This window comes from Emydura macquarii, unplaced genomic scaffold, assembly GCF_026122565.2.
Source record: "Emydura macquarii macquarii isolate MOO-44397 ecotype Brisbane River unplaced genomic scaffold, CSIRO-AGI_Emac_v2 contig_1230, whole genome shotgun sequence".
Classification (NCBI taxonomy): domain Eukaryota; kingdom Metazoa; phylum Chordata; order Testudines; family Chelidae; genus Emydura; species Emydura macquarii.
The window spans coordinates 1863283-1874119 of record NW_027131367.1 but is presented as its reverse complement, the minus strand read 5'-3'; positions in this window follow the sequence as shown (position 1 = coordinate 1874119).

Sequence of the window (10837 nt, the reverse complement as noted above, 5' to 3'; positions counted from 1 at the left end):
CAGCAGACAGCAAGCAGTTGTAGGGGCCTGGAGTTGCCCAGGCAGCGGCAGATGCAGGTGGGGACGGGTGAGCCTGGTCAGTTGAGAATCTTCTCCCCCCTACCCCAGGTTGTTAGGGCAGATCTCGCTTCACAGCCAGAGACACGGGACACGTCGTTTTCATCCCCCATTTTCTGCTGGGCCTGGAATGCCATGGCAAGAGGCAGCTGTTATTGCAGCACTCCCAGCTGGACGCAGGGCAGCCCGACAGAGAGGACACAGCCCAGATCTAGGGAGGTGAGTGAGAGGCTCGGGGGCTTGGAGAAGCTTCAGACAAGCCTGCACCCACGGGCAGGCACCGGAGTGCAGACAAACCTCTCCAAGGCTCTCACTGCTGCAGCCTGGAGCCAGCCCTTCCTTCCCCAGCACGGGCAGCAACTTGGCTGCGGAACCTGCTCCACGCCCTGCACGGGACCAGGCCTGGAGGCCTGAGATGCCTCCGCAGCGGCACGGGGCCCTGTCTGGGTTCCGGAAGTTCCCCAGCTCAGACCCGCCATTGGCGCTTTCAGCCTGAGAAGACGGAGAGGAGCTTTTCCTAAGTTTAGGGAACAGGACCCGGCTCCTCATCCACCGTCCCGGGCTGCCATGATGGCAAGGCAGCTGAGCCGCTACCACCTCAACCGTCAGCCGAGGCCGGGGCGCCTCAGCGTGACCAGAAGTACCAGGTCACCGTGGAGGGGAGCTGGGAAACTCCTGCACACACCTGTCTCCTCGTCCCCGTCACAGCCAGGCCACAGGCTCCCGAAAGCCACAGAAGGAGAAAGGGCGAGACAAGGACCCAGCGGGGGCCCGGATGGGAGGCTACTCACGGGCACCTGCACGTGCTTGTATTTAATGAGGGTTCAGCCCAGACTGTATTTTGGGTGGCTAGATACTGCCCGTCCTCACCCGGCTCTGGAGGGGAACGTCCCAGAGCATCAGAGCCCTGGTGGGGAGATGTCCACCCACCCCCTCAGGAGCTGCTCCTCCTCCTCCTCCTCCCAGCCTCCCTTACGGACTCCTGGTTCTAGCAAAGGCCAGCCGTCCCTGTGCACCAAACCGCACCGAGAAGGGAGCTCTGACAGCGGGGACCTTTGCTGATCTGCTGCACAGGTGTCATACCCCATGCTAGCCTGGAGGATGGAGCCGGTCTGCACTCTTCCTGGACCAAGAGGGGCAGGGGGGGGTACAACACGCTCTGCCTTTTAAAGTGTTCCGCCCAGGTAGCCGGGTCACGGGCTTTCCAGGCAGCCCACCACCCGGGGCATTGCCCCACCCCGCTCCTGTTACCCTGTCCAGAGCACTCTGGGCACAGAGGCTCAGGCAGGGATTTCTTGCTATAGTCCAAAGCACAAACCTCCTCCGATCTGCTGCCCAGCCCTGATCTTCGTTCAAAGTGAAGAACGGAAGGATTTTGTCCTACTTTGAGAGCAAATTCACCGCCTGGGAGTCACTTCCAACCTCTCCCGTAGACGTTGTTATAGACAGGTTATTCGGGGGATCTGGACACCGCATTGTAACCACACACACACAGCTGGGCCTGTAACACGCTCCCTGAGATTGAGGTGTTGTGTTAAAAGAATGTGCCACTGAGCTAATTCACTCCAGTGCCGACCTGAGTTTCACTTCCAGGGGTCATGCGCTAGCTTCGTGCCTTCAGTCCATGCTACCCTGGTCTTGGTGCCTTTTCTCCAGAGCCCTGAAACCGTGTGTCGGAAGCAGGAATGCATGGGCCTTCATGCCTGTGTTCATACCTCCTGCAAGCAAGACGCTCCTGAAGATGCTGCAGTCAGTTACCAGCAATAACCACATCAGGTTAACTGGACACCAGTTTACTGCAGACACAGATACCGGTGACATTTACTGAGCCAGTGAGTTGACATCTCAGTCATTGGTCATGAAAACCTTGTCACATACCAGCCCGATTCGCCCAGTCATCCTGTCTCTGCTCACCAGAAATCCGGCGTGTGTGTTAAACAGAGAGCTTGAATCACATGGCTACCCACTGCAGTTTCGAGTGAGTTACAAAGCGACCAGATTTCTCACAGACTTTCAGGTGCTAAGAGCTCTCTCAAGAATTTGTCTGAGATTTTATTGGCTGGTAAGAATGCGCTTTACAAAAAGGAGAGATTTTTCTTTTAAGTGATGACATGACAACAAGGTTGGCTCCCAGTGTTCCCCCCCCCCCTTTCCTTTTATCTGCTTGCTGGACCCAGGTGATTGCTGACATGCAGCTCCCTTCCCAGCCCTGGTTAACCACTTCACCACGCTCTGTGCCAGAAGGAAAACTGCCTCGCAGAAGCTACTAGCCTAATGGCAGATCTACCCCAAGCAAAGGCTGCTGCAGCAGGGAGAAAAGCCAAAGCTCTCAGATGCTCACGAAGGACCCTCCCATGGGCGAGCTGCTCAGGAGGGCTCAGATAAGTAGAACGTTTAAAATCAATGCAACCAGCTCGCAGGCAAGAGCGAGCGAACAGCTGGGTCGTCACAGTCCAGGGCGCAGCCACCTAGCAGAGAGCCCAGGCGAGGCAGGAAGAGCACGTTCCTGAGAAAACACTTTGCAACAAGCTCTTGAGAGCTGGCAACCGAACGGAGAGTTAATTGCTCACAGACTTTAAGCCGCACCATAGTCAGATTCTTTTCTAACCAACAGGCCCACAGAACACAGCGTGCGCATGCGATGAAAGTGCACACGTGTGTGCAACAGAGGTGGGAACCTGCTCTGCCTACCAACCAGCCTGCTCCCTCACCCGGGACATCACACCTTTATCTGCCGTGGCCTCGCCGGCTCCGCATCTCGCACGCCATCAAGGCTGTGCGCACAAAGGGGACAATCCTGAGACGCAGGTTTGCCGACCAGGTGCGGGGCTGCAACCCAAGGGCTTGGACCATCATAACCTTTATCACAGGGAGCAGCTGCTATGGCAGCAAGGGGCGCCGCTGGGCGATAACCTGCAGTGGCTTTTGTGCAGGCGGACAGCCACAGCTCTCTGCCCCGTCCCCAGCCTCGGCAGGAGACCCATCCTGCTGCTTTATCTGCTGGAAACAGGCAGCTGGACACAGGTTTATGGCCACGTCTGAGGACCAGTGACATGCTCCGCAGTAAGCCCAGCTGGTTTCCCGCTGTCAGTCTCTTGGGGGTTCTATTACTGCAACCCTTGATCCTCCCTCTCACATCTCGCTGCTGTAGGACAACCCACCCGCACTGCCCCATGGCCTGGAGAGGAGCTGCCACCCAGGCCAGCCTGCTAGCAACACACTTGGCCTCTTGCTTGGAGGCTCCTACTGCCCCCAGGGCAGTTTCAAGCCTCTCCCCTCCAGCCCGAGGAAGGAACATAGGCTGGGGAGCCCTGCACATCGGCTGAGATTCTCTTACAGGCCCAGTCAGTTAGTGGCAGAACCCGGAACAGAACCCAGGAGTCGGCTGCCTCTTGCTCTGCCCACTAGACCACACTTCCCCTGCCTGCATACCTGTCCTGGGCTGGCCTCTCAGTTGTGCACCCTCCACCCCACAGAGCAAGTGCCACTCAACATGCATTTTGAGCCTTTCAGTTCCCGGGGGCTCCCCCTGCTTTCTCCTTAAAAAAAAAAAAAAAAAATTCATTCCGCCTTTCCAATCTCCGCCGGCCCGGTCCAGGATCCTCCATCACTCTAATGGCACTGCACGTAATTACCTCGTTTGATATTCATTTGGATGTCAGAGAAATTGGATTCATTTGCCTTTAATTAATATGCCCTTAAAATAAAGCCCTGGGGCCAGCCCTGCTCTAGGCAAGGACTTGTGCTGGCGAAGAGAACAGGGGCACAGAGAAAAGGTTATTACAGCAAAGAAACGGCACAGCTCCCCTCGCCCTCAGACACAGCCCTGTGGTCCCATTACACTGTACCTCAGAAATCAAACACGGCCGAGACCACCGAAAATCAACAAGTAATGTGGAGCCTGGAAAAGGCACAGACCCAGCCGCTTCGGCCAGCAGCTTCTCCCACAGGAGTCAGATCTGAGCAACCCTGCAGCACAACAGGTGCAGATGCACCATCATGAGTAGAGTCACGCTCCTAGGTGGTAAGGAAACCCACGTCCTTTTCCAGTGGCTGTCCACATAAACAGAGAAGTGCCAGCTCCTGCTGCCCACGGACAGAAGGACACGGCTAGCTAAGGGGTGGAAGGCCATGCTTAGCGGGGCAGGTCTTGGATTCCAACCCTGCTAAGCCCCGGGAGACGTAACCACCCGCGTGGTATCAATGTGGGTCACCATTAAACTGGCACGTCCCAGGATGTGGTAAGAAACCTCGCCTGCCTGAAAGGAGAGGAGAAACTCCTTCACGAGGTCCGTCCCTCCTCCCCCTGGGGAGAAAGCCGGCCACCGGGGAGATGGCGCCGAGCAGTGAACAGAGTGGGAGAGACGCCACGAAGCAAGGCAACCACCTTGGCTCTAAACCAGTGCCGGCTGCCCTCTGCTTGCTGACAGACTCCCTCCCCCGGCTGCAGGGAAGCAGATAGACCTCTGGTTAGTTGGCTAATTAAATACCAGGCAGCTGAGATCAGTTTCCATTGGGCCCAACGTGAGCACTGGTGAAAGGAGCTGGCTTGTCAGACGGCACTTTCCAAGGCCATTTATCCACTGAGCAGCATGGCCCAGACACAGGCCCCTGGAGCAAAGCATCCCAGCCCGCCCGGCCCCAGAGGCAGCACCTCCCCGGGCGAAGGAGGGTTAAGGCCACATCCATCTGAGCCCTCACCTCTCTGCTAAGACACGGACACCAGCCCGTTGCCTCCTTTCACACAGGCACCGAGGAGCTCTCCGAGGCAAAGGACTCGCAACGCATGCTAACCTGGCTCAGACTTGGGCTGGAAACCTGGAGGTGGGGGGGGGGGGGGGGACGACGACTCCAAAACCTAGTCCCAATCCCTTGCTCCATCCAGTACCTTCCCACCCCCCGTCTCACAGCCTCCAACTCAATGCAACTCCATGCAAAGCAGGAGACCCTCTCCACCCAGAGGTATCAAAGCCGCACATTATTTCCTTGGCGTCTGCGCAGTGGCAGGGATATTTCGCATTTACTTGGTCAACCAAAAACTTCCTGGTGCAGCACGATCCCGACGCTGGAGACCGAGATGTGGGTTTGAGGAGAACCACAGAGGTGGCTCCTGCCTGATCCCTTCATCGTTCCAAAGCCATTCCTGGCGCAGATGGGGAACAGAGCACCACAGGACTGGTGTGGGAAGGACAAGCTCAGTGCTGAGGTCTCAGGCCAGAGTCTCAAAGTTAGAGAAGGACAGACACACTCAGCTACACTGACTCACTCTGTTCTGACTCTGTTGCATCTGACAAAGTGGGTTGCAGCCCACGAAAGCTTATGCGTGCAGAAATTAAATTTGTTAGTCTTTAAAGCGCTACAGGACTTGTTGTTTTTGCTGTACGCAGACTAACACAGCTACCTACCCCCCTGGACCTCTGTTCTGAGACAGCCACATGGGAGATCTGAGAGGGGAAACTCAGCTGCCTGATTTGTGCATCTGGTCTCCTCTGACTCCAGGCCCATGACAAAACTAAACGAAGGGGTTCTATCATCCTGAGGCCCTGTTCTCTCCTGGCCCGTCAGAGGGAAAGTCAGCTGTGAAGTCAAGTCGGTGCAGGACGCCGAGAAAAGGGCAGTTTGTGGTAAGAAACCTCCAGGCCCGCTCAGAGCCACTTCCCGGGGCCCCTGTTCATTTGCTTTAGTAAATACGCTCCTGTGACAAGGCGCTGGCGTCAGCAGGGTGTCCTGCTGGAGAGATTCGGACCTGGGGGAAGGTGGCCGCGCACCGGTGTGCAGTCAGGGGAACGGGGCTGCGTGCTCACCAGCATCTGGCAGCGTCCTGAGTGTGGATGAACTGCATGGCAGGCTCGGCGTGGAGGAAACCCCAACGAAGGCAGGGTTTGCATCAGAGCATCGGCCCAATAAGCTTGGCATCCTGCCCTGAATGGTACCTGAAGCTTCACAGACAAATAACCCCCTCCCCCCGTATCTACCCAGCTGTGCAATGACGCTTGGAGATGGGGCAGGAGGCCATGTCTTCCTGACCCCAGCAGAAATCAGCTGAAACAGGAGATTTGATTCGCCCGTTCAGTCTCTGCAACACAAGCAGAGAGACCAAACCTTCCCCAACCCATCTGATGCTCTAGGCCCACGTTTTGCCACAGAATAAACTCTTTGGGTTTTGGCAAGTAAAAGGCTTTTCCCAGCACGTTTTTAGGATCCTGGTGCGGCCGTCGGGGCAGGAGGCAGCTCTCAGGAGACTGGCAGGAAGGCAGTGGATGGTGCAAAGGGAATCTGCAGCCCTGAGGAATTCGGGCTGGCCGGTACAGAGGGGCACTTGGTTAACAACAATGAAACTTGATTCTAAACCTGCCTCCTTCAGTGCATGAGGCTAAGCCACACCCACCAGAGCCAGGTTTACACTGAAGAGTCTCCTCACCGGGATTTACACGGGTTTAATGAAACCTCTGCAGCCTCTGTGCGCTGACAAGCCTTCGGCGCATCACAGCCAGTGAGTGCAATATAGCTGCCCACCTGGTGCCCGCCAGCAGAGTGGAGAGTCACCTGCCCCCCCGAATGGATCCCGGAGTTGTTCTTTACTTGAATGACCGGTTTCCCAGTTGAAGGAGCCCAGTCCAGGGCTCTGGGTAGGGAGCCCCTGGGGGAGGGCCCATGAATATCACGGCTCTGAAAACCGCACAGCCGATGTGCATGGGAGGCTGAGCAGGGACAGGCCAGGTGGATCCAATCAGTTCCAAGAACAGGCAGTCCAGACGGCGCTGTCTAAAACGATGCTGCCCAAAAACCAGCCCCGCCCCACTCCGTTCACATGGTGCGCAGAGGAGACTCAGCCGTGCTCCGTCTGCAGAGACACCCCCAGCTCGTGAACATTTGCAAGGCTCTCTGGGTGCCCCGCTTCTAGCACAGGTGGGGAGCCAGGGACAGGCCATCTGGAACGGGGAGGATTCTGGCTTTCAGAATGGTGAGACGTGCTGTTCAATATTCAGTTTGGTCAGGGTGGCCTGGATGACACCAGCTGGAGCCTGGCACCACAGCCACGTCCGGGACCTGCCCCTACATTAGCTGGGCTCTATGGCAGCGCTGGTTAAAGGTCAGTTTGAACAGATGAGGACAGTCTGCCCCATGATTTCCTCCCAACCCACCTTCAGGGGGCAAAGGATGTCCCCTGGGGGAGGTGCGAGGGCTGCACGGTCCCTGTGAAGCACCTCTCCATGAAGAATCAGCCCTGTGGCTCTCGCTGGCTTTAGCCTCAGCCCTTTCCCCATGGGATCTGGCTGCAAATAGCAAATCCCCCATGCACCAGAGGAACTGGATTCCCCCCCCCCCAGTCCACCTGTATTCGCTCCAACCCCTAGTTCAGTTTCTCTCTTGCACACCCCTCCCAGGTGTCTCAGATCTTTGAGAGCCCTGAATTAACGACTTCTTCAGAATATTACTAGATAGCAGCTTTCTAAATGCACCAGACAGGCTGCACCTGCCCCAGCACACACTGGGCCTTGCATGAGATCCGAGACAGATCCTACCTGGGCCAGCTCGCTGCGTTTGTCATTCCAACGCCTGGGCCTGGGCCTGGAAGCCAGGAGGGAGCAGGATCTCAGGACGCTGCAGCTCTACATGGCATCACTGCTTCCCATTTCTAGGAAGCTTCACTTGCAACTCACTGTCCAGCAAGCCCAACCCAAAGCTCTGCTCAGCCACCAGGGCAGGGAAATCTCCATACACCGGGGGAGTGTTTGCATCAGGCCCTATGGTTAATAAGTGATGCTCACCGAACTCTCCAGGGCATGGATGGGAGAACAGACTTCATGCCAACTGGATAAGGGGGCAGGGAAGGAGCACAGTCCACATGGACAAAGAGGGTTAGGGAGGGGATGATGCATAAGAATTTACTCAGGAAGGGCTCAAAGCTCCATGCTCTGAGGAAGTTTCATGCACTTACAAAGCGATTTCATAGAATCATAGGGCTCGAAGGGACCTCGAGAGGTCGTCAAGTCCAGTCTCCTGCACTCATGGCAGGACTAAGCATTATCTAGACCATCCCTGACAGGTGTTTGTCTAAACCTGTCTAACCTCCAATGATGGAGATTCCACAACCACCAGCGGCAACTTATTCCAGTGCTGAACCACCCTGACAGTGAGGAAGTTTTCCTAATGTCCAACCTAAACCTCCCTGGCTGCAATTTAAGCCCGTTGCTTCTTGTCCTAGAGGGTAACGAGAACAATTTTCTCCCTCCTCCTTGTAACAACCTTTTATGTACCTGAAAACTGTTATTTCCCCCCAGTCTCCTCTTCTCCAGAAAACAAAAACAGTTTTTCAATTTTCCCTCCCAGGTCATGTTTTCTAGACTCATCTTTAGCTTATGATCCGCTATGACCCCCCCAGACCCCATTTCACAGCATGCCTTCCTGGGCAGCCATTTGCCATTTGATACATGGGTAATGGCGTGTGCTTTCCTTAGTGGAACACTTTGCATCTGTCCTTACTGAATTTCAGGATTTACTTCAGACCCTTTCTAATTTTAATCCTCTCCTCCAGAGCACCTGCAACCCCTCCCAGCTTGGTATCATCTGCAGACTTTGTAAGTGCACTCTTGGTGCCATTATCTAACTCATTGATGAAGATATTGAGCAAAACTGGACCCAGGACCGCTCTCTGAGGGCCCCCATTCGATACATCCTTCCAGCATGATGGTGAGCCACTGATAACTACTCTCTGGGAACCGTTTTCCAACCAGTTTTGCACCCACCTTAAAATAGCTCAATCTAGGTTGTATTTTCCTAGTTGGTTTATGAGAAGGTCATGCAAGACAGTATCAAAAGCTTTACTAAAGACAAGATATACCACACCTGCTGCTCCCCCCAAGGCTGGTTACCCTGTCACAGAAAGCTGTCAGGTTGGTTTGACACGAGTTATTCTTGAAAAATCCATGCTGTTACTTATCACCTTATTATCTTCTAGGTGTTTGCAACTGGATTGCTTGATTATTTGCACCATTATCTTTCCAGGGAATGAAGTTAAATTCCCTGGTTTATAAACCAATTAGACAAAGACCTGGCTAATCTCCCACCGTGTTCAGAAGGCCAGAAGCAGAGACCAAACACAGAGGTTTTCCCACTGAGGATTTGATGTGTTTAAACTCTCTCAGGCGCTGGAGGCTGAAAGAACTATTTCCCAGCACAGGCACATAACAGAACCGAACCAACCCCCCACAGTTATGGGGCGGCGCTCACACCATTAGCTCTTCGGAGACCATCTCAGCGCAAAGGGGACAAGGCTGGGATCAGACTCAGTCCAATCTCACAATCTGGAATTGAACTGAACATCATCTGACTGGGGGGAATTTAGCTATTCCCAAGATAGCACAGGGTTTGGGGGCCGGTGGTAAAGGGGGTAACTCCCCTCTCAGGGAGCCAACTCACAGCTCTGAACACATCAACACAGCGAGAGCTTAGCTCCCCCACACCTGCCTCTGGGGCACTGCAGCTGGCCTGCAACAACCCAGGGTTAGCGTCTCCGGGACCCCAGGGATGGGCTCCGCAGGCCCTTGGGTGACACAGGGGAGCGGAGGATGAACCCAGCCAAGGAGAGACTCCCAGAACTCTGGGAGCGGAGCAGAGCAGAGCAGAGCAGAGGGATGTTCATGGTCCTACCCTACTGAGACACTAGCTCCGTTCCCTGAGGCTGCATTCCCCCTAGCAAGCCCTTCTCCTGCAGTGGTCTCTGCCGGGGAGCAGACCATGAACCTGCCCCTTGGGAACCCCCACAGGACCTGGTCAGCCTGCCCCAGGGCGGGTTACAGAGCAGCTCCCGGCCGCATTCAGACACTCACTCGTTCCTCGTGTGCTGTCAGGCCGGGGAGAGCTGTGCTTTCACCCTCTGAAAGCTGGATATAGGCAGCCAAGCCACTGTCTGATGGTGGTGGTGGTGGTTGGGGGGTGTGTGTTACAGGGAGGGGCCCAGCTGTTGAAATCACAGCACTGCCCTACAGGGGCTATTTCCAGGCTCCTCCCCCCCACCCAGTGCACCTGGTCACCCCGAGGGTCTCAAGGTTTCTCTCCTGGCCTTCTCTGGCTCCTGCCTAGCTGCTCAAAGTGAAGAGCTTAATCGCCATGGCGATTAATGTACAATGAAAGGCTGGGATAAAGCAAAGCTGGGGAGACGGGCCTGTGATCTCCCCCAGGTGCCAGGCTGGCTGGGGCTGACCCCGGGAGAACTAGGAAAGGCCGGCCAACATCAACGCCATGAGTATCCTGCCTACGGGATTTAGAGCACGTCCGGTGGAGTTGGAAGGGGTGTGTGTTCCTAAAACCATTAGGCACGTTTGAGACTCCCCCTAAGTGGCCCAGCAAAGTCATGGCTCCAAATCAGAAGCCAATGGGCCTTGCCAGCGGTGCAGTGACTGCCCTGAGTTAAGCTGGGGTGTCTCTCTGGTCAGTTCCTCATGGAGGGGTGTTCTTGTCACAAACCCCCATCCCCTCGGGCCCTGCAAGAACTAGCCCCAGCTGGCGGGCTCAGCAGAAAGGCCCAGGTGCGGTTGGCTCTGGGGCGGAACTCCACCATCGCCCCAGCAGCCTGGAGGGAGGGGTGGGGAGAGAGGCTGCCCTGGCTTTGGTGTCATGTCTGCTCTGGCGAGGGGGGTCTGCACCATGCATGAACATTGCATGCAGTTAGTTAATGGCTGTCAGTACAGCCTGGAGCACGTGAGGCCGGGGCTGAGAATCCCTCCCCAGCCATGAATCTCTCTCTCACTGCCGGGTCGGGGCTGAGAGTGGAGCT